At 36.6% G+C, this 24043-nt stretch overlaps 1 protein-coding gene and 1 long non-coding RNA gene across 10 annotated transcripts in view; one reads left to right on the forward strand and one right to left on the reverse strand.

Annotated features, from left to right (window-relative positions):
- LOC139362783 (uncharacterized) overlaps window positions 1–9138 on the forward strand; it is a 166727-nt gene extending 157589 nt beyond the window's left edge. The window contains exons 2-3 of the long non-coding RNA XR_011622097.1: window positions 4217–4367; window positions 8702–9138. This is a non-coding gene — a long non-coding RNA (uncharacterized lncRNA). The remainder of the gene's footprint in view (window positions 1–4216; window positions 4368–8701) is intronic.
- The window catches only part of LOC105475402 (calcium voltage-gated channel auxiliary subunit alpha2delta 1), a 506236-nt gene that overhangs the window by 241903 nt on the left and 240290 nt on the right, over window positions 1–24043 (reverse strand). The window lies entirely within an intron of this gene.

Below are 24043 nucleotides of genomic sequence, written 5' to 3' on the forward strand. Positions count from 1 at the left end.
AAACAAGAAATGCATTACTCACAGATCCCAGAGAGGTTGGGGGTGTCCAAAAGAGGCCAACGGGAAGTCTAGAGGTGACAGGGAGCTCGACCAGCAGGTGGCAGGTGGGTGGAAGAGAGACAGAGAGAAATAGAGACAGAGACAGGCAGAGACAGTGAGGAGGATCCCTGGGACTATGCCTTTCTTAAGGTTCTCGGGCTTTCTCCCAGGAGTTGCGGATTGGCTAGTTTGCAGAAAACACGCCAGAAGGGGGAACTTATTTATGTAACTCTGGTGTTGACCATTAGGTTTATCATGGTCAGCGGCTGTGGGGCACGTCGGAATTTTTTGTATCAGTGAAACGAGAAACAAAAGGGTCGTATCAAAAACTACGAGAGGAGGGGAAGTTTTAACCAGGCCGAAAGTGATGGGGTGTCACTGGGTTTGAAACAACTTATGTCAGGCCTAGAAACTGATGCCAAGGCAGTAACTATATTAAACAAATTTATGACACACCATGTCTGGCTGAGTCAGCTTGTCAAAATGTTCACTGATCCATCTCTCTGGCTTCAGACTCTCACTATGATTTAACTGGTGTCATCTTTATTTTGTCTTCAGCAGTTCTTTAGTGACTCTGCATTCTGGACCTTAAGAGTCACGATGTCTTTAGAACGGTACTTCTCAAAGTGCCCAGACCCGCTGGGGCAGCATCACCTGCAACTTGTTAGACATGCAAATTCTCAAATCTCTCCCTAGGTCTACTGAATGAGAAACTACTGGAGTGGGCCCTGTGAAGCCATGGTTTCACAAACATCCAGGTTATTCTAAATGTGCACTGAAGTTTGAGAAGCATTGCTTTAAAAGAAAGCTTCACAGAACCGTTCAAGGATAAGTTTTAGGTTATCTTAAAAAAGCAAGCTCTCATATGTGAGGGAAATAAAACAATTACAACTTCTGTGTTCTAAAGCTCTTTTGAAAAAATAAGCCTTGTAAATGAAACAGAAGTCACTGGAATGATACCAATTCAGAAATTTAATCGTAACTTATTACTTTCAGTGATTATTGTAATTTGATGAACTTTGTCTCTGAGCCAATTAACATTAATACTAAAACAGTAAAATAAAAGGAAAAATGATTTTTGCTTTTTAGACAAAATATGTAAAGTGATAGCATGATATATTAATATTACAATCAAATGTATATTGGAAATGTTATTAAATCCTCAATAAAGTGTCCTAAAATTTATTAATTGGCATTAACAAAATTTCATTTTTTAGTTGTCTAAAATTATCTTTTTTAATTTTTTTCTTTGAAATGTACTGTTGTAACACACTGCTTCATATGTAGAGTCTTTATAATTCTCCTTTCCCTTCCTTCTTTCCTTTCTTTCTTGGATGTAGGATGCTCAAACTTGTTTGTCCTTGTGAGCCCGCTACTCACAATTTGCAGGAATTTGTGTAGGCTTCAGGATTTCATTTTGTTTTAGTATTCTGGTTGCCAAATGCATTAAAGTTTATAAAAGGTAGAAGGAAGAAAATTGCTATACTCGTAAGAAAATGATCAAATCTCTGTAGGAATTAGGTAAAAGAATTAAACTACACAACCACTTTAAAAAGGAAAAAGATATGGAAAGGCCCCCTCTCACTATCAGATTTTTGCATATAAGGTTCTGTCTTTATAAAACTCTAGAACTGGATCAAAGTTCATGTGGGTCTCATTATTCTACCAAAATAACAAAAACACAATGTAACTGGACATGATCTAAATTGACATAATGAACAAAAAAATGTAAAATGTAGTATAATAGGGTAAGAAGTACCTTTGAAACTTATTTTTGGTACTTTTTTCTGCATTTAATTTTAAGAAGGAATAAAAGGTAAATCTAAAAAAACTCAACTCTGTTCAAAGAACTTAGTGGGAGGTAAGAATACAAAAAATTAGTATACATCTGACAAAAGAACATACTTTTAATTACAAATCTTTTCATTTACATATACATGCATAAGCTTGCATATGTATATATGAAATGAGATGAATAAAAGTTGATTGCCCAGGCACAGTGGGTCCTGCCTGTAATCCCAGCACTTTGGGAGGCCGAGGAGGGTGGATCATGAGGTCAGGAGTTCGAGACCCGTCTGGCCAACATAGTGAAACCCCCATTTCTACTAAAAATACAAAAAAATAGCCAGTTGTGGTGGTGTGCTCCTGTAATCCCAGCTACTCAGAAGGCTGAGGCAGGAGAATCACGTGAACCTGGGAGGCGGAGGATGCAGTGAGCCAAGATTGCACCATTGCACTCCATCCCGGGCGACAGTGTGAGACTTCATCTTAAAAAAAAAAAAAAGAAAAAAAAAAAAAAGCGATGCGCAGGAAGGGTAGATAAAATCAGGAAAACTTATTTTGATCTCCATAGTGAAAACTAACTTAAAAGGTTTATTTTATCAGTAAGGACCATCACTTTTCTCATATAATTTACTTTTCAACATTTTATAATCCCTAAAGTGTTTATCATTATATTGACCTTGTCATAATCCAAGAGTTTTAAAACAGTTTGAATGATTAACTTTCCAAATCAGCTGGCAGAGAGATATCCATTATCTTCCATTGCCCCCAAACTGGTCTTAAATAGGTATTTGAGATGGGCAGATACTACACACAAATTTAAAGGATTAGAAAATGCAGTAATGTCCCAATAATTGGTAACTAAAAATATCATCAAGTGTTCACTTCAGTTATTCTGAATATAATTCTCAAGTTGGTTTTTATTTTTAAAATTTTGTGCAATTAAGAATACAAGAAACCATAAAACACACACTGACTTTGAAAATGTGGGGAAAGGAGAGTTTTTAAAATTTCTCTGAACTTCTGGTTCTTCTTCTGTAAAATGGAGACAATAATACCCATTTCACAGAATTTTTTCACGAATTTTTATAAAAATTGAGAAAAAAATTACAAAAAAAGATTTTTGCAAAACAGAGCAGTGACATCTGATTCAACATTAGCTATTATGAATGAAGAAGGAGGAAAAGGAGGACAGGGTTCTTTTATTTCATGGAAGGTATAATCAAATAGGTATGTATCACTGTGGTCAATGTAAGTTACGCTCCCAAGATTGTATGAGATTCCGTCTGCTGAACCACCTCCAGTCCTTTTAATTTTACAATAATGATTTGTCATCTCCAGCTCTGCTCCTCCCACCACCCACACTCTTATATCAAACGGGATTCATTTCCAGTTACCTCGGGCTATTCTTTGACTGTTGGTAAACTATTTATCATTCCTGACTTGTTATATTAATCTTATTTTACCTTTAAATAATTTACCTTTGAGTTTAATTAACTTGCACAGGCTGCCAATTCAGTGAGTAGGATGGTTTAAAAAAAAAAAAATGAAAAGTGTGATCTTAGACAGTAGGCAAATTTTCTGTTTTGCTAATGTTGCTATGGAAACATCGCTTTCCTCTTTTTTTGTTGTTAATACATGGAGGGGGACGGATGTATCACATTCTGTGGCAAAGTGTGTACTATGTGCCCCTCTCACTTTATAATCTTTCCTCCTAGGAGTTGGAAAATTACTGTGATGTGTAAATCAATCAATCAAATTTGTAAAATATAAATTTACTAGGTTTCTTAAATGATAGAAACATCATCCACTAATAATCTGAAAAAAAAAATGTGCCACTTCTGTTTTCCCCTTTTTCTAGAGAACATGATTTTTTAAATGCTGTAAAATATTCAGTAGGTCTTTAGTTTTTATTTTAATTTGAGTAATACTATTATTCTTTCTCTTGTTCTTAAGTGAGTTTTAATGATTTCGGTAAAAGCTTCAGTAACTGACATTATCAAAGATTCTTTTAATAATTCTCATACTATTATCCTGTAATTTTCCACTCACATTTCTTAGATATAAAACTTGTAAGCGGTGACAAAATTTTAAGCTCTCAGGTCTCAAGTACAAAGTTCAAAAAGGCTTCTTCTTTTCCTTTTTAAGAAAAATTAAAATTATATTCATTATACAGTATACATCATGTTATTAAGAATAATGATGGTTAAAATGTGTATATTTTACAGTTTATGAAATTTCTTTTACACATGGCATCTCAGTTGAACATCATAATGAGAAATAAAAAAAGAAGGGTTGATATCTTTTCAGTACTTACTTTTTACCAAGCACTTTACAGAAATTATCTATATTTCCTACAAACTTAGTACATACTCACATTAGTTTCATTTTACAGAGGAGTAAACAGATGTTATCGAGCTTGAGCCCCCTTAAGTCACCAGCTAAATGGTGGACCAGCTGGAATTTAAATAGAGGTTACCTATTCCAGAGTCCTTGTCTCTACCCTGCCTGATGAAAGAAGTTATACAACTTACTCTCAACATCACGTAAGTAGGAGACAAACTATGAACAGGAGTAATTTTTTCTCATTCTACATACGGTAGAGCATACTTATGGCTATGTGTCAAATAACCAATTAAGAATTTGGAAAAAGTCTCCCTCAGCCTTTATTTAATTTTATATTTATTTTCTAAATTAGTAGCATCCTTTTTCATCTGGTATTTTCCCCCACTATCCCACTGCATTCCACCACCTGGCTGCAGCATTCAGAGGCTGGAACATTAGGCCAAATGGAGGTAGGGCTGTGTAGCAGAAAGCTATATAAACATTACCCACCCCGATAACTCAAAAGGAGCAATGTTACTATCAATCAATAAAAAATAATAAATATCAACAATGGAACAAAGGGTTAGATTTAAAAAAGAAAAAGAAGAAGAAAAGACCAAAAGTACAGTGTAAGCATAGGAATGCCTCCTCAGAAACTCAACTGTCAGTTCCTCTAGAGACTTTCATGATATCTATTATTAAAAAGGCAAGTGAAGGGCAAGGACAGTGGTTACTTTGAACATACAGACTGTATTCACTATGTGAAAGTTTGGAAGAGCAGATGAGATGTTCTTTTAAGAGATTTATTAATATTTATCCAGGGTATCTCCAAGCATTCAGGAGACGATTTTTAACTAAAGAAAGGGAAAATACAGGCAAACACGTTTGATTTAAAGAAATGGGCCACACCAGCCATGGTGGCTCACACCTATAATCCCAGCACTTTGGGAGGCCGAGGCAGATGGATCACCTGAGGTCAGGAGTTCAAGACCAGCCTGACCAGCATGGTGAAACCCTATCTCTACTAATAATACAAAAATTAGCTGGGTGTGGTGTTATATGCCTGTAATCCCAGCTACTCGGGAGGTTGAGGCAGGAGAATCTCTTGAACCCGGGAGGTGGAGGTTGCAGTGGGCCAAGTTTGCGCCATTGCACTCCAGCCTAGGTATCAAGAGTGAAACTCCATCAAAAAAAGGAAGGAAGGAAGGAAGGAAGGAAGGAAGGAAGGAAGGAAGGAAGGAAGGAAGGAAGGAAGGAAGGAAGGAAGGGAGGGAGGGAGGGAGGGAGGGAGGGAGGGAGGGAGGGAGGGGCCAGATTTGGGGAAGGTAGACAAGGTTAATTCTGAGTGAAACCTCTTAAATATGCCCCCTGATTGTCTTTATACCAGACCTCAAGGACTCTTGAAAGAAACCATTATAAGTTATTTCACCAATATCTCTGTAAAGGACTAAAATCACAAGGCAATGATACTTTGATGTATGTTACAGAGCAAAGTGAAGGTTGCAGGGTATTTACTTCCTGCCATTGGCATTATGGGTGTAGAAACCATCCACAGGAGGCTCAGAAACACCCCAGACCTGACTGAGGTATGAGGGCATTACCATGTATAGAGATAGTCTCAAAGAAAATTTTTTTTGGTAAACAGCTATTAAAAGTTTATTATACACTATTTTATCACCTAGCTAGGTAACATAGATGGAACATGTTAGGAAAAAAGAAACAGAATGGAGGATTTCTGGAAAAGCAATCTGATAGCAATTATAATAGCAAACATGTATAGATCTATTATATGTGATACTATGATATGTCCAAGAAAGAGGCACTGTGGATTTAGACACTGATTTGAATTCTGAATGTGGCCCTTCCACTCATCACATATAATCTCTAAGCCATACCTTCTTCAAAAAATAACGATAACAATGCAAAATATTCTCGTTTATGATGAAGCTTTAATGTCACAACAAACATAAACCATCTGCTGAACCATAAGACTCATTAGTATTCAATGACTCTAGATCTCTAAACTTCTTTTTTCCTTCCATAACATTTGATCCATTTTTAAGGCTGCAAATGATAATAAATGATTTTTTAAGATCCATGTATCTCAACCTCACAAATATCTGGCTTTTTCACAAACATTAGTCATATAAAATCTGGCATTTGAATTGGCAAATATTAAAAAAAAAAAAAACCTATTTTCAACTGAATATGTATGAAATCTGTGTCTCTACCATCAATCAATCCCAAAGGCTGAAGGTAAGTATCACAATAATCCATATAATAAATACATTTATTACTCATCTGCAATTTACAACTGCACAGAAAAATTTTACATTGGAATCTTTTCAAGCAGCACAGAATCACAAGCCTAAAAACAATCTAACCTATAGAATAGGCATGGAAAAAATGTAGGCTGATTTAAATTAACCAAAAAGTTAACAACAGAAATAAGGACGATGTACAATAGTATTTATTACTCCAGCAACATCTGTAGATAAGATTTGTTAGCATTTTCAATTATGAGATCACAGAAGGTCAAAAGCTAATCACATACATGGATAAACATTGCCAAAAAAAAAGATGTTAATAGTCAAGATTTCAGAGGAAATCGCTGATAGCCATCAATGAATTAGAATTGATTTAATTAATTAAATCAGTCAATTTGATTTAATCAATTAAGTAAGTCAATGCAGATTTATTGATCACCTACTTTCTATTAGTAGAGCTTGATTTTAGGAGCTGTGTAGATTACTTTGACAATTGATAGCTAAATTTGGGCTGCTATAACAAAAATGGCATAGACTGGGTAACTTATGCAACAAGTATTTATTTCTCACAGTTCTGGAGTCTGGGAAGTCCAAGATCAAGGCATTGGCAGACACAGTGTCTGGTTAGGGTCTGCTTTCTGGTTCATAGGCATACATATGTATGATAGTACGATATATCCAAGAAAGAGATATTGTGGCCTTAGAGACAGATCTGAATTCTAACTGTGGCTCTTCCACTTATTACATGTAATCTCTATACCATATTTTCTCCTTGTATAAAATAGGATTCTCCAATTACAGAATTGGTGAGGGAGCTCTCTGGGGTCTCTTTATAAGAGCACTAATCACATTGTGATCATAAACTAATCACCTTCCAAATTCCCCACTTCCTAATATCATCGCCTTGGGGATTAGGTTTCATCATGGGAATTTTGGGGGACATAAACATTCAACCTCTAGCATGATTTGATCAGAGAAAAATACCACAAAGAGAAATATAAAATAGACCAAAGTATACTAAAGATTTGTAAAGAAGGTAGGAAGCAAAAAAGGAATTTAGCAGTCAGGGAGAAAGCAATATCTGGTAGTTGAGACAGTTTAAGCAAAATAATATAGTAGTCATATTAAAGGCATATTTTACTTTTTTGGCTGATTGAATGTTGACTAACTTGATGTAGCAAGAATCTGTCTAAATAAATTGGTAATACAGTATTAAAAAGTATCATCATGGGAACTTGGTACAATGTCTATCCACTAAATAACCAGTGAATAAAATTCAGTTTTATGCTTATACACTGTTGATGGGAATGTAAATTATATCAGCCACTATGAAAAGCAGTTTGGAATTTTCACAAAGACCTTAAAACAGAACAAAGAACTACCATTACACCCAGTAATCCAATTTTGGGGTATATACCCAAAGGAATAGAAATCATTCTACCATAGACACATGCATGCATCTGTTCTTCACAGCACTATTCATAATAGCAAAGACATGGAATCAACTTAGCTGTCCATCAACAGTAGACTGAATAAAGAAAATGTGGTACATACATATCATGGAATACTACGCAGCTACAAAAAAGAATGAGATCATGTCCTTTGCAGTGACTTGGATGGAGCTGGAGGCCATTATCCTAAGTGAATTAACACAAGAACAGAAAACCAAATACCACATGTTCTCACTTATAAGTGGAAGCTAAACATTGAGTAAGCATGGACATGAAGAAGAAAACAGTAGACACTGGGACCTACTTGAGAGTAGAGGGTGGGAGGAGGGTGAGGATAGAAAAAGCACCTATTGGGTGCTATGCTTATTACTTGGATGATGAAATAATCTGTACATCAAACTCTCATGACATGCAATTTATCTATATAACAAACCTGAACATGTACCCTTGAACCTAAAAAAAATAGTTAAACATAATTAGGCTTTAAAGAAGCAACCAATGTCAACACTATGATGAAAATGGTATTTGGGCTGTAGTATTCCATTCTTCTTCAATGCACAAGCACAGTATAAATGAGATTACTTAATGGGTAAGCAGTAATAGAGACTCACGTGTGGGAATCTAGAAAGACTCAGCAGACTGCAGTTGTGCCTAAATTTTTCCCTGTTTAGCTGATAGTGCTCTAAGTTTCTCTGTCCAAGATTCACTCATTTGGCCCAAATATGCATTACCTATTCCAAAATTGCTCTTAAATACAAGTATCTATGGAAATAATTAAGATGAGAAATTTTCTTGGAACTAAATTTACCATGAATTAATTTATTTTATCTTTCACAGATTGAAGATGAACAAGATACTAGAAAATGAAAAAAATTGGCAAGGGTTAAAAGCAAAGGAGAATAGAAGAATTATTTTAAAATAAGAGATACCAACTAAATATGGCAACTCTGGGTAAAGACTCAAAGGGGTGAATACTGTGGAATAACGGAAGAGTATAAAAGAGCTTGACACTTACAGAAAAGAATACACAAGGGAGAAGAATATGGACAAAAAAATTTGTGTAAGAAAAATTTCACTTTCATTAATTGTTACTGACTTTTTTTTACAAGGCTAGCGCTGGAAATAGATAAAAAATGCACAGTAGCTGCATTAAGATTACTCATGATTTTGCTTTAGGAAAAAATTAAACTAATTTTAAAAGTTATTAATAAAATGTTTACATTAGATAAATGAAATGATAGGAGCCACAAATTTTATTATGTATATATTTCAAAGATAAGTGATTTAGAATTAGTTTTTCATTTCAAATAATTAGGTAACCCTACGTCGCCTTGAAACAATTCTGTTACGAAGTTTGCAACAGAATTGTGTAGTATTCAATGATGAGAAACTGTCATTTTTGGCCTTTTTAGTGAAGGGTTGTTAAGAGTCAGAGAAGCAAAGTGTTATAATTGAAAGTAAACAATCTTAGTCACCAAAATGATATTGTTATTCACCTCCACAGAAAGAATAATCTCAACAGCAAGACTGCATTACTCTTGTTCTATGCATGAGGAATTTAGTTTATCAATTAGTTTTTCTTTATCCTGAATGTGAGCCAATGTTTAATTGCTTCATATCCATAATTGTATTAACTATGAATAAATTGTTTTAAGAAAAAAATCTGTTCTGTGGCACAAAGGACATTAATTACTAAAAGACAATAGCAATTATTTGCTATCAATCAAAGATGCAGAATAGCATGGCTACCTAATGAGGATTCAGCTTCATTAACTTTCCTCAAATCTCATTTGTAATATGAAACATCACCATACATTCAATTCCCAGAAAGATAAATTTAATCAACCCAGTAGTGTGTGGATTTGTTTACACCACCCTTACTCATCATCCAGCTGCAATTCCATGTCCTTTTCAAACTGTAATACTTTCATAGCAAATTATTTTGATAGAGCTTTGGGCCATTTTCAATAAAATAATGAAATCCTCCCAATATCCTTAAATCCATCACCATTTCCTCTTGGTATTATGAGAAAAATAAATTCATAGAATCATATAGTGTTAGAGATTGGAAGGGATCTTAGTAGTCATTGGATCTATCCTTATCATTTTACAGAATGACAAACTAGATTACTTAAAGAAACTTTCTCTTTGAGCCTTGAAAAGTCAACAAGAGCCATCAAAGCACATTTTTCTTAACAGGGAGAGAACGCCATTGAATGACACTACAAAATTACAAAATATGTTCCATTGTATATGTACAGGTAAACAAGTAACATTTAATAGGTATACTGTTAATGGTGGCAATAATAAACACTATGCTGATAAAGAAGATAAAGGTTTTATGCACAACTCAAAAACATCTATAATCAGTAAAGATATGCTTTTCACTCATCCCACACTCACAATCCCCTTATTGCATAATTATTTATAAAGGATTTATAAAGAGAAATCTAAGAGGTAAGGGATCACAAAATTAGTAATTTGCCTAAATCATTATTAGAAAATATGTGCTTACTATACATTTATTGGTTGTACTTTTTTAAACTTAAGTTACATCTTTGCATCTATTCAATATAATAATTCTAGCATGCATATTTATTTAAATATAATTTATTTCCAGTCTGGGAAATAATTTTTCAAAAGCTATTAGTTTAAAGGATTTTTGTAGTATTAGCTTTCTGATAAAAGCTTTGAGAGCTTCCCAAAGCAATCTGAATTTATCAAGCTGCTTTTCAGCAAAAAGGTGTTTAATTAGGTTGTCTCACACTTCTCTAAACCTGAAAACCTAATCACCACCTTATAACTCAAAGAACACAGGCAAGTTGCTTTGACAATTATCCTGTGTAAAACCTTTGGTTTTTCCTTCTACTCATTCCTACCCTCTATCAAGAAGAACTTTGACTTTACAAATGTTTTATATTTTTTTAAATCAAACGAAAAGTTAAAGAAAAAAAGCAAAGTCATAACATGAATAAATCCAACTAATTTCCTTCCTCTCTTGTTAAAGAGGCATGTGTGTATGTGTTCACATAATCAACTGCAAGTACAACCAGACGTTTGAAAGCAGCAAATCAAAAAACGTGAATAAATAAATCAAAAAAGAGAAAAATTTAATTATTTTATTAATGAATATATTTCAAAGAAATAGGCTGCAACATACAAGCTTAATGAGATATGCTTTTCTCTCAATGAGGATTCATATTCATCTTAGAAACACAAAGAATGATTATTATCATTTACTGTGAGTGTAAGCACTCTATCATCCAAAGAAATCTCACCACATACTGTGGAAAACTTCTTAAAGTTGTATTTTCACAAATTCGTGCATCTAAAAAAAGTTTGACTCTTCTCTATCCCTCTTTACTTTGTTCTGTACTATCAGATATGTAACTTTAGGCACGAAGATACAGTTCCTGCCCTCAAGAATTTTCAAATTTAATGTAAAGAAACAGGAAACAGAAAAAAACAAAACAAAACAAAAAACAAAACAAAACAAAAAAAACCTCAATAGAACGACTTTGTGTCCAAAAGTTATTTCATATTCAGTAAGATTCCAAACAAGAAAATAAGGTGGATATGACATAAAATCACTTAGTGCTGAGTGCCAAGCATTGTATTAGGTAATGTCACAATAACTCTATTTTACTATCACCATACTAAATGCTTAGAAACTCATGCAGAATAGGCCTCAAGTTATCTAGTTAACAAAAAACAGGGGAAATATATAGAATATACATACGTGTGTGTGTGTGTCTGTGTACAGAGAAGCGTAAAAAGAATCAAGGGTCAATCCTTGAGAAATATCTGTTTGAAAAGTAGAAAGATCAACAGAATCAGTGAAGAAAACAGAAATTAAGAATTCAAGATGTGTAAGTGTTAAGTGTACGTATTAAATGAACTCTCTTTGACTGAGCCAACTGCCTGGCAGATAATCCTATGTCTTCTATACAATACTCTCTGTTGATTCTATGTAGATTTTCAAATGCTACTAACTTGAGCAGCTGTTCCTTTTATTTATTTCTGAAACATCTAACTTTTTTCTGTAACTCTAAGTACACACACACACACTCACACACACACACACTGTACATTTGATCTCCGTACTTTGAGATTGGCTCCAGAATATATTATTCTCTTGTATAGTAGCATCTACCTTGACTTGTACAGAAAATATTAGATAGTTAATGATATTTTAGTCATAATTCCTTTAAAACAAAAACAGTTATTTTATGAAGGTCATCTTGAAAGCATCAGTTAAACTGGAACTAGATCCCATTTGTTCTCATTCCCAGTCCCCTTTGTCTGATGCTTCTTCTGCTAAAATATATTGGTAAGTGATGTGCTGCTCTCAAGGGGTCGTACAAGGATTTAGCCAAAGCTTTACAGTTAGCTTTGGAATGAGAATTGCACTTTACCTGGACTTCAGCCCCTCATAATTCAAGTAAACAAGGCCAAACAGGTACAATAAACAATTAAATACTGTTAATGTTAGACACAGTTTGAAATTTTTCTGAAGTAACTTTAAACAATGCACATTCATATATTATCTAATTTTTAAAATTACTAATGGCGACATCACAATAAAAAATTAATAGCTTCTATCACGTGTGTCCAATATAAACCCGGGCAAACTGACAAGTATCTGGGATATTTTAGCAGTTTTTAGAATTAACAATAATTGCTATCATTGTAGTTTGCCAAATCTTTTGAGATGCATGGGTTTGTGGGAATATATTTAAGTCTAAAAAGATTTAGCGTGAACCAAAATGAAACGTCTCATTTTTTAAGTAGATTTAAAAATAATTAAATGAAACATTTATTACACGTGAGCACACCATAATCTATGGAAATGCACACCATATTGAAGTGAGCACAAAAGTTAATGCATTGCATTTTATGGTTAGATTTTTCTGAATCACTTTAATAATGTTTTGCAGGTTTGTTGAAATGTATCTTCCCCCCAACAACCAAAATTCAATATTTGAAGAGTAGACATTATTGGAAACAAATTTGTTTAACATGCTAGCCAGTTATATACTTGATATGTTTTATCTTTATCTTGATTAGCTGCTTTAATTTTGTGGTGCTGAATAAAATCAGATAACATATTTACTTACAAATACTGGCTTCCAAAATATTCCCTTTATGTATTATGCATATTTTATCAACTTTATGTCACAAATATTTTTAAAAGCATCATATCTGTATAATCGTTTTCATGGTGCAGTGGCATCCCACCACAATAATTTTGGCATCAAAATTATACGGCTGCATTGTTGTTCTGGTAACGAATCTCCTCAAACGAAGGAGACTTTTGTGTTGAATTAAATTTCTAAAGCTAACTGACTTTATTAGAGTAAGATTTCAAAGTAGCTGCTCAAAGCCATGTGTATTTCTACATGAGTTGGCCTGAGCCAGTGGCAGAATGTGAATCATTCTTCCATGAGCTGCTCCGTAGGGCTGGGTTATCAATTATCATAAGCAACCTCCAGTTGGTAGTCAAGCTACGGCTCAAGAGCTCCAGTGATTGTCTCAACCCCGCCCTTCAAGATAATAAACCTTATCTTGCTTTGTGTCAGAAATGACAAACTCCTGCATGTTCATGCAGGGATAGCAAAATAAGTCTTTATTTCTTATGCCGGAATGGCAAAAAAAAAAAAAAAAAAAAAAAAAAAAATTTCTTCTCTTAATGATTTGTGTGTATGCTGAAGTATGTATATGTAAATACCAAGCAAGAGTTGAAGTCGTTACACAGCAGATCTCACATCCACTTTTCTTTATAGCTTCATTTTTTTTAATGAATAATAGCTATTAAGCTAAAGTCTATGCTGAAACATTGTAAGTCTTAATGAGAAGAGAGGGCAAACAATATTCTTTCATGTTTTCATTTGATATTTATATGTATTATGATATATTTTAATGAAAAATTAATTCTGAAAACATCTTCCAATTTGGGGAAAGGACAGCAGTAACAACAACATCTGGCAAAGGTCAGATCAGGGAGAAGAGATAACAGTAAAATTATCTGGGAGGAAGAACTGGAAAACCTACGATAAGAAATAACTCTCAACTGTATTCTAGAATGAAGTAAGAGTCTGCGAAAATACTTGATAATGAAAGGTAAGCAGTATTGTACTTTCACATCTACCCAGCGCAAGAACGGGGGAAGGGGGAGATAGAGCCAGAGATTGAGATTCCCAGTAGTCATATGAAGATAATCATAATAGGCACAGACAGCACTTTAAATTGCACTCTTTTATCTTTTACATAAAATGTTTCATGTGCAATTGTGTTGCTATTTTTAGTGACATATACTTAAAATATCTTTTCAGATTTACATTTTATCTCAACTCAATGATTCCATTACCAATTAATTTTTGTTTACAAAATTATTTCACCTATACTTTGTTAAAGACACTGCAATTAGTGTCCCTTTTTAAATCAGGGACACAGATTTAAAAGAGAGTCCCTAGATATACAATAGCCTCATAAGGGAAATAGATGAGACCATCACCATCTGGGTTGATGAGTGATGGGATGGAAATGAGTGGTATGCCGAAGACCATATAAGGTAGCACTTCATGTAAAATGGGGTGGGATACGGTATTATGGAAGGTTCCATTGAAAAGGTGATTCCAAGTAAAGATTCAGGATCACCTTTTCCATTGAAAAGGTGATGAAGGAAGGAGGTTCAAAGTAGGTTGATACAGCACAGACTGGAGATTGGAGGGACAGTGGTGAAAAATGAGGGTAGTTAAAATAGGAAACAAATATTCTATTTAAAGATCATGCTATTAGAACGAGATTTTTGTTTTTAGGTCTGTAGAATATTGTAGGGACAAATAAATTGCCTTTCTTCTTTGCCAGGTGAAATCTCCTGTCTCTAACCCAACATGTTCTCTCTCCCAGAGTCTATAATTTCCTAATCAATGTCATGTATTCAAAAAAAAAAAAACCCTCTGGCCTATCAAAATCTCTACCAAATTGAAATCTTTCAACCCTTTCACAGCTTGGCCTGGCTCACCCTGAGAAGTTCACAGAATAGTTTGCACTGTAGAGTCATGGCTCTGTGACTCCATCCCACACTTGCAGCAACTCTTAATGACTGGATCAGAGGACGGAGGATAGATAATGGCAGAAAGGGTCTTTACTCGGTTGCACAGAGTTATACTTTGCAGTGGGTGGGTGTGGAGAAGTTGAAGTGCTGACTCTGTCTCCTAGAAAGCTTTTGCACTTCTGCAAAAATTCTCACATTGGGGTTACCTAAATGTAGTCACTGAGCAGTTGTGATTCCTTCCCCATCTACTCAGTGAGCCTTTCTATAAAATCTGGATTCTGCTAATTCACAACCAGCCTCTTTTGGTTGGAGACATCTTGATGCCCCCACCCACACCCAACCAACTATCCTCTTTGCTTTTTGTTACATTGCTTCAAAGTAGAAGATTAGCTAAGGCTAGAACTAGATTTTTGAACCATTTTGCAAGTCCGTATACATGGTCTAATAACTCTCTTTAAAGTAAGGATGTTTGGCATTCATAACCACTAGCTTTGGGGTCTAGCCAAAATTTCCAGACAGGAAGGGTTAACAACCAGTTTACTATACTATGTGGTTTGGATTTTATCATAAAGACAATGCTAGAAGACTTCTATGGGGGATGCTTGAAAAGGCAGACTAGCTGGACACACCTGAGGTGGGGATTCCTGTTGGATAGCTACTGCATTGCTACATTAGGGAGAAAACGAAAAGATCACAGATCTAACTAGTGCCATTAGGAATGGTGCTGTGGGAAAGGATTCAAGAAATACTAAGGAAGGATAATTGAGATGATTTAGGCTTGGAGATTGTTGTTTTATGGTTCATTAGTTGGTCTGTTTGTAGATTTGTTTGCCTTCAAGGAAGCACAAGAGAAAACAGGAACGGTTGATGGAGGGGAGCAAAGTCATTAAAGAGTTAGGAAAAAGATTGAAATAACAAGAGAAGATTGTTAGACTTGAACAAAATAGACTCCGATTTACATTTGTCAGAAATAAGAGAGATGGATGAAGACAATTCAGGATGAGAATAGTTTGGGCAAAGAAACTGAGGTAGTTCACACCTGGTACGTTTCTGTTTTTATATATGTGAATAGAGAACGCTTGCCTTAACATGAAAGAGGATATGGTAGAGTGGAAGGAAAGTAGTACAAATTTGAAATAATACACTTCTTTGGGGAATTGAGGGAATTATCTAAGAATAAATAAATAGATTTTACACTCTTCAATTTTCTGAGGAAAAGTATCCTTTTCTCATGTAATTTTTTAAAAGTCAAAGTACTGAATAATAAGAATCCATGAAAAATTGTGGCTAGGTTAAGCATGTTGCTATCAAATAAATTTATAGAAAAATTAATCTTTACTAAAGATTACTTAATTAGGAACATTGTTATTGTGACAGAATATATTACATGAGAGTATTCAAAAACAAAACCTAAGGTTTAAGGAAAATTTATGAGACACATAGGAACAGGAAATTTTAAATTTCATCCTATCAGTGGTTCTCTGAATAATATGTCTGATATTTTAAGCACTCCAGAATACATTTCCAAAATAAACTGATTTTTCTAATTCAAGATTATTAGAAATGTTTAAAATCATGTATGCGCTACAACTTTGTAACTATAAATCACTACATAAATGTGAGGCATTATACCACAAAGACTAGAATTGACAGGCATATAATTTTCTAATATATGGGGCTGAGAAATGAATTACAAATGGTCTTTTTTTATTGTATGGTAGAAATTACTTTTAATGGAGTGTGATGTGTCACAAGCACTAAAGAAACGTCAAGGCTTTGATAATCCTGGTCATTCTAATGCGCCACAGTTTTTGCAGGTTTGAATTACCCATAAGTATATACACCCCAAAGACATTTTGGCTTTGTGACGAGTTTCACTTAATGCTCCATACTGGGGTTATAATTGTGTATTCCCATTTTCTCACACTTACAAGGAAGGATTTGGATTTCCCTTGCCTCTGTCTTTATGGAAGAGTCAAGATGCTGACACACACACACACACACACACACACACACACACCCCTACCTGGAATAAAGACAAAATACATGTAACACATTTTCTACATTGAAAAATACTTGTATTAAATGTCAGAATCTTTCCTGAATTCCAGGTACAGAAAGAGAAATCCCAGTCCTTGTCTTGAATGAGCTCATGGTCCCATGGGAATGCCATTCATTTCTATACCCCCAGTATAAAACAAAAACAACAATAAATAGACGTTATTTGCTGTAAACCAGGTACTGTGCTAAGCACTCTACAGACTTAATATTTGATTGGCACAACAATACTATCAGGTACTATTAAGGTCCACATTTTACAAATGAGGAAACTGAGGCACAGAGAAGTTAAAAACCTAGAGAAGTAGTAGGATGGGAGGAATAAGTGAGTGGAGCACAAAGCACAATGCTCCTATTTTGGCCTGGCTATAATTATTCTGTGTTGAGCCTGGGCAAGTTCTTTCCCCTCTCTCTGAGTCTCAGTATTTACCACCTGCAAAATGGACTCGTGGAGCACTGTGAGCCACAGGGCTCGAAGGCACTGATTTCCAAATGTTGCTGCACATTAGAAAGACTAAGAGAGCTTCCAAATATTAACATCTTGATACCATGCTGGGATCCCACATCACTTAAATCAGAATGTCTGAGGGTAGAAGTCAGGCATCAGTTTTGACGCAGCACTTTTAATGGACCTAGGCTGTTATCTAACTCGGTGTAAGAAGAGGAAAACAAGCGGCCCCCTTCTATTTTATGTACAAACACAAAGAGATACCTGGGCCTTTTTTTTTTTTTTTTTAACTGGATACCCTTGCTTTCTGGAATCCCCATCAAAGAAAGCAAAGGGCTTATGGAGAGGAAACCTAATAAAACCTTAATCCTCTACTCCATTAATACTACACTGCTCCAGTTAAACCGAGAGTTTGTGAGCTTCCTTTTTATTAAAAACTAATGCGCCACAGTTTTTGCAGGTTTGAATTACCCATAAGTATATACACCCCAAAGACATTTTGGCTTTGTGACGAGTTTCACTTAATGCTCCATACTGGGGTTATAATTGTGTATTCTCATTTTCTCACACTTACAAGGAAGGATTTGGATTTCCCTTGCCTCTGTCTTTATGGAAGAGTCAAGATGCTGACAACTTTCCTCCCAGACACCTGTGATTCTAGTTTATACCTGTAATAATCACAGGCATTTTGTCTCCTGTAATATCAACTTGTTCAAAGAGTAAAGTATTATTGACATACTTTTATTTTCACATAGTTATTTTGCTTTCACTGGCCTGTATGTACATATTAGTTTATTTGCATTACTGGGTTAATTACATATTGATTATTCCATGTGTGTTCAGTTTGTAAGCATAATCTTAATATTTGTTGTTACAAAGGCTCACAATAAGAGCAGAAAAAGACATATTTTAGAAATATTAATGAAAAGAAAATGCCTTGGTAGATTTTATTACAACTAATGTTAACTATTATAGTAATTCAATTTGTTTCATCATAAATGAACACACATTTGGGGCTCCAAAACATGTAAAAAATGTTTTGAAGTAATTCACCTTAAAAGCTTCTATTCTGTAATAAACTATGCTGGCTTTGTGGGGGAACTTTATATGAGTTATTTCAGTATACAGAAACAAAGATTCTAATTGCTTCTGAACACTTCATCTTTAAAACCCTATTTATATTAGCAAAGAGAAATTAGAAATTGATTAACTTTTTTTCAGCCAAAAAATATCTTCAAATTGAGTTTTCTTCTTTGGCAGTTTCTATCGAAGTTATATATATTCTCACTTTACAATCCAGCAGTTCTACTCATAGATATATAACCCCCTCATTCCAGCAAAGTAAAAGCATATGTACATAAAAACAAATATACAGAAGTTTCACTGCTATTTATAATACCAAAAAAAAAAAAGAGAAACATGAATGTACATCACTAGGAGAATGGATAAACAAATTGTGGTATATTCATATAATGGACTACTACTCATTAGTAACAAAGAAGAAATTATTACCACACACAACACACAAATTAATCTCAAAAGTATGATGCTTTATGAAAGAAGACGGATACAAAAGGAATACATACTGCATGGTTCCATTTAATGAAGTACAAGAATAGGAAAAGCACACCTATAGGAGAGAAATTGGAATAGCATTTTCCTGGGTTGGAGATAAACTATAATCTTCCTTTGATACAAAATAATCTCTAAATATGTGTGCAAAAACACACATACATATATATAACAAAGCCTGCAGCAAAATATGGTATAGAAATTATTGATATCTGTTTAATACTCTTATCAACTCAAGTAGAATATATTGTTTAGCAAAAAAGCAAGGTTATCCAACAGAATTTTTAGTGTAAATATTTATATAAATGTATCACATATATATAACATTCATATACATATTTATAAAATGTATACTCATGCATCATAATTATTAATTAAAATATACCTGTGAATAAAATAGTGAGATCTTTTTATTTTGGGTTTTAAAGCATTCTCTATTGTCTTTTCAGTAATAAGCATATATTTTTACTTAAAAGATATTTATATCTTGTAAAAGAATAAATATAGCAATTGAATTTAGCCTTATTAATTACCTTCTTCTCTCTAATGAAGAACACAAATTCTGTAAATTAGTTGTATGTTTTTAAATTTACACCATATTACTGTATATGTTTTTTTCTGTTCACTTATTTCTTGAAATTTTTTATAATCCTTTACTTTGATCCTTCAAGATTTTTGTCAAGTTGCTATTTTGTGAACACACCCTATTTACAAGCTCTTCCATGATTCTGAACATAACTCAGGCCTAAAAAAGATTCTAAACACCAAATATGCAAAAAGCACATTCCAGGAGAAATGATATGTGTGAAACCATGGAGTGATTTGGAAATGTGAAGCTGTTTAACATATCTAACTGAAGCCAATTACACAAGAAAGGCAATGAGATATGCAGCTTTTGAGACAAGCAATCTTATGACTGGAGAATGATAAGGCATGCGTGTGCAGGCATGTTATGCATGGGTAACAGAACTGTACATTTTATAAAGGGTTCTTAATGAAACAGTTTTAAAAGAATCTTGAATTATATATGTTTATTGATTATTCAAGTATATCTACTACTAGGTGACTCCATTCATTTCTAGTGCCTCTTGTTCATTTACTTAACAAATAATAGATGTGAGACCACTAGAAATCAGGTATCAGAAGGGGTGTCTGTGACAGCAGTAGCTCAACAGATCTTATTTGCACTGAGAAAGAGACATAGCAAACAAGCCTGTGTGCTAAGCACAACCAAGGAGAAGTTGAGGGTGTTAGAAAAGGAAGGTTAATGATATGAGGAAAGAGAAGTGCTCACTAGTGACGCTGAAATCTCAGAATTTCAGTAAGGATGTATCGTACATAACGTGCTTTTGCTTCTGATGGTTCTAGTCACATTTGTTTTAATAACTTTAGAATATGTACGTAGTATCGCTTACAAAAATATTTCAAACAATACATTAGGTGTCTGGATAATCTGGCCAGCATCATGGACTCACAAAGACCACTTAGCAAACATACTGGATTATCAAAAACGACACTGAGTGTTGGACAATGTTGGTAACTGCACAATGTTGATGATTATTCCGGTCCCCTTTATGTGCCCAGGTGCACTCTTCCCCCAGGTGCAGTGTTAGCTGCAAACAGTTTACAGCTGCCCCTTCTCTAAAGAATGGCCCTCAGCTGAACAGAGGCTCCTCAGAGGTTTTGCTACCCTTCGCTAGTCCCCACCTCTTCTCCCTGGGGCCTACAGCCAATGATGGATTCGAATAGGAGTACAAAAGGCTAACCCCTAACCATCACTGATGTGAGACTGATTTTGCAGTGCAGTTCATGCTAAGCATTCTTCATGGGATCAGGCTGAAAGGAGTGTTCTGGCTGAAAGCTTGTCCTTGCTTAGCTCTTTCTCCTGCTTCCCACATTCCCTTACCTGTTCTTCCTGAGTACCCCCTGAACAAACAAGAAATTCAATTTCAGGCTCTGCTTCTAGGAGGCTTGGACTAAGACAATGATACCGTCCTGTAAGGAAAATGGATGTGCCACGGTCAAGAATAGGCTGAGGCAGGCATCTGATCCAGCAAGACACGGCGAGTTTGGAGTGCAGGCACACAACTCCACTCATCATATAACCATGCCACGTGAAATGCATTAGGTGATCACCCACGTGAGCTCGTGCTTGGCTTGGAGCCACTATTGTATGTACAAGGTATAATTACCCTGCTGACACTGTACATATGGCTTGCACCCAGGCATGTGCCCATGACTTGCTGGCGTCCAGAGAAAAAGTAAAGCCATGTCAAAATTCCCTACGATTCCTCAAGCATTCTTTCAGCTGCCCACCACTCGTCCACCCACTCCCCTCGGTCTTCAGCTTGGGCTGGAACCTGACACTTGGCATAGCCAGCAGTATACTGAGGAGAGTGAGCCTTAGGTCCCTGCTGATTCTAGGTCAGCCATGCAGCCGAAACATTGGTTGTGGTGCCCAGTGGCAGCTTACTGCCCGGATGGGATCCAGTGGAAACCTGGGCAGCAGTAGATGGGTCCCCCACAAGGATGGAGAAGGTGCTGAAACAGCTGTGCACCGAGAAGGAATGAGCCTTTGCTGGCAGAGCTGGATGTGTGTTTTTGACTGCGTTACAAGAAGTACACACCCAGTCCCTGAGGGATGCAGCAGAGGTAAGGGCACTCCAGGTACAGGCGGGACACCTGGAGGCCGGCTACAGAGCTTGGAAAAGATATTAGACGTTGCTATGAATGCAGGCCTGGGTCCGTTGTCTTGACCAGAGACCCCCACTGGGTCTGATACAGAGGAGGCTGTCAGTGGGACCAAGGGGTCTGCACTGTAAAGAAGGGGAAATCGTGCCACCCTCAGGGGTCCCCCCACAGGAGAAAAGGGACCCCAGTGAGTGACATGCTGACAGATGTGGATAGATTTGATTTTGGCCAGGTTGGCAGACAGAAAATCAATAAGCAGCCCAATGAAGTACTCTTAACTTTGTGGAGACAGTTGTCCCCAGAGCAGCAATTCCAGCAAATGCCCAAGGGGGAGAAGGACATTGCTGTGCAACCCTGTCACGCCCAGGTGCTTCAACTCAAAGACTATGTGCTGCAGCCATGCAGGGGGTATAAAGCCTTTGCTGTTTGATGAGGGACCTGGCTGAAGTGCCCGGCTTGCAGGGATACCAGACAACCAGAGTCCAATGTGGAGCTGACAATCCACTTGTACCCCACCGACGTACAGCGAGCGCTGGTGCTGGTAGACATCAGCACAGATACATTCTGGAGGTGAATATTTTACACAGCTTGGTAGCTGTGCCGTCTATTATGGACTTGATGGACCGCTTGACAGTACCGAGACAGTACCACTGTATAGTGGACTTGGCCAATGCCTTCTCTTCCAGAGAGCCAGGAACAGTTTGCCTTCATGGGAGGATGACAATGAACTTTCACAGTGTTGCTGCAGGACATATGCATAGCCCCACCATATGTCGTCATCTTGTTAATGATACTGTGCTAACTTCTGATTCTCTTGCAGATTTAGAAGTGGTAAGGCTCCCCTTGCCTAGAATTATGATGATGCGGCTGAGACCACCTTTGGGCAGCCAAATGGGCTGTTCAGCAGGCACAAGCCCTACGGGTAGTTGATCTGGGGCTCCCATTTGAGCTGCATGTGCATGTGACCACACATGGTTTTGGCTGGAGACTATAGCAGCGCATGGAGCACTTGAGAACACCAGTAAGCTTTTGGTCTCAGCTATGGAAAGGAACTGAGCTCGACTATTCATTGACAGAGAAGCAGTTAGTAACTGCATATGCTGCCCTTCGGGCTCATGACAGCGTGGCAGGATGGACGACAGTCATCGTGCGGACAACTTACCTAATAGCGGATGGGTGCATTCATGGATAAATGACCCCCCAAACTGGGACACACAGACATCCACTTTAGCAAAGTGGGGCACATACCTGGAGCAGCCGAGTACGCTGAGTACAAGTCCCTTAGCAGCAGAGTTGCAAGAGATCTTGGGACCTGTAGTCCTAATGCAAGATAAGGCCATGGGGCCTGAGGCACCCCTAGACCCCAAGCCTTCACCATTTAAGGAAGGGCATCCTCCATTCCCTATGGGGCATAGTACACAGATGGGTCTAGCCAAGGTGCTACTGCTGCCTGGACTGCTGTTGCACTCCAACCTAGTATTGACACCACATGGTTTGATACCAGGTGTGAACAAAGTAGTCAATGGGCTGAACCTAGAGCAATGTGAATGGTGATCACCATAGAGGTGACAACTATGATAATCTGTACTGACAGCTGGGGAGTTTATCAAGGCTTAGTCTTGTGATTAACTACCTAGAAGTTACAAAAGTGACTAGTTGGTCACCAGTCCATATGTGGCCAGGCCACGTGACAAGACCTAGGGGAGGAAGGATGACCTTCTCCAACCAGGTATGGGAACGAACGGTAACCTGTTGTTGCCTGCCCCAACACCCTTAAAGGTAGGGAAATAAAAACCTGGCTTAATGTATAAAGCAACATTGGCATAATGTCACCATGGGGTGGTTGCCTGCCATAACCTGGAGTTGTTGCTCCCTGTATTACTACTGTGACCTCTGGGTCCAGGGTTCCACCCGGTGGGCACATCTCCCTACTAGAAAAACTCCCTCAGCCTAGGGGGTGGAATATAAGGCCTATGTGTTAAACCTGTGTGTCCGGGGCCTATGTACCCAGAGTGTACGTATAAGGCTTATGTGTTGGACCTGTGTGTCCAGGGCCTGTGTGCCCAGAGTCTAAGTATAAGGCCTCTGTGTAAGACCTGTGTGTCCAAGGCCTATGTCTGCCTTGGTCTAGGGGGTGGAGTGTAAGGAAAATGGACATGCTGTGGTCAAGAATAGGCCAAGGCAGACATCCAGTACAGCATGACTCAGTGAGTTTGAAGTGCCGGTGCACAACTCCACTCATTATGTAGCCATGCCATGTGAGGTGCATTAGGTGATCACCCAAGTGAGCTCATGCTTGGCTTGGAGTCACTGTTGTCTGTAAAAGGCATAACTACCCTGCTGACACTGTACA

This window comes from Macaca nemestrina, chromosome 4, assembly GCF_043159975.1.
Source record: "Macaca nemestrina isolate mMacNem1 chromosome 4, mMacNem.hap1, whole genome shotgun sequence".
NCBI classification, from domain to species: domain Eukaryota; kingdom Metazoa; phylum Chordata; class Mammalia; order Primates; family Cercopithecidae; genus Macaca; species Macaca nemestrina.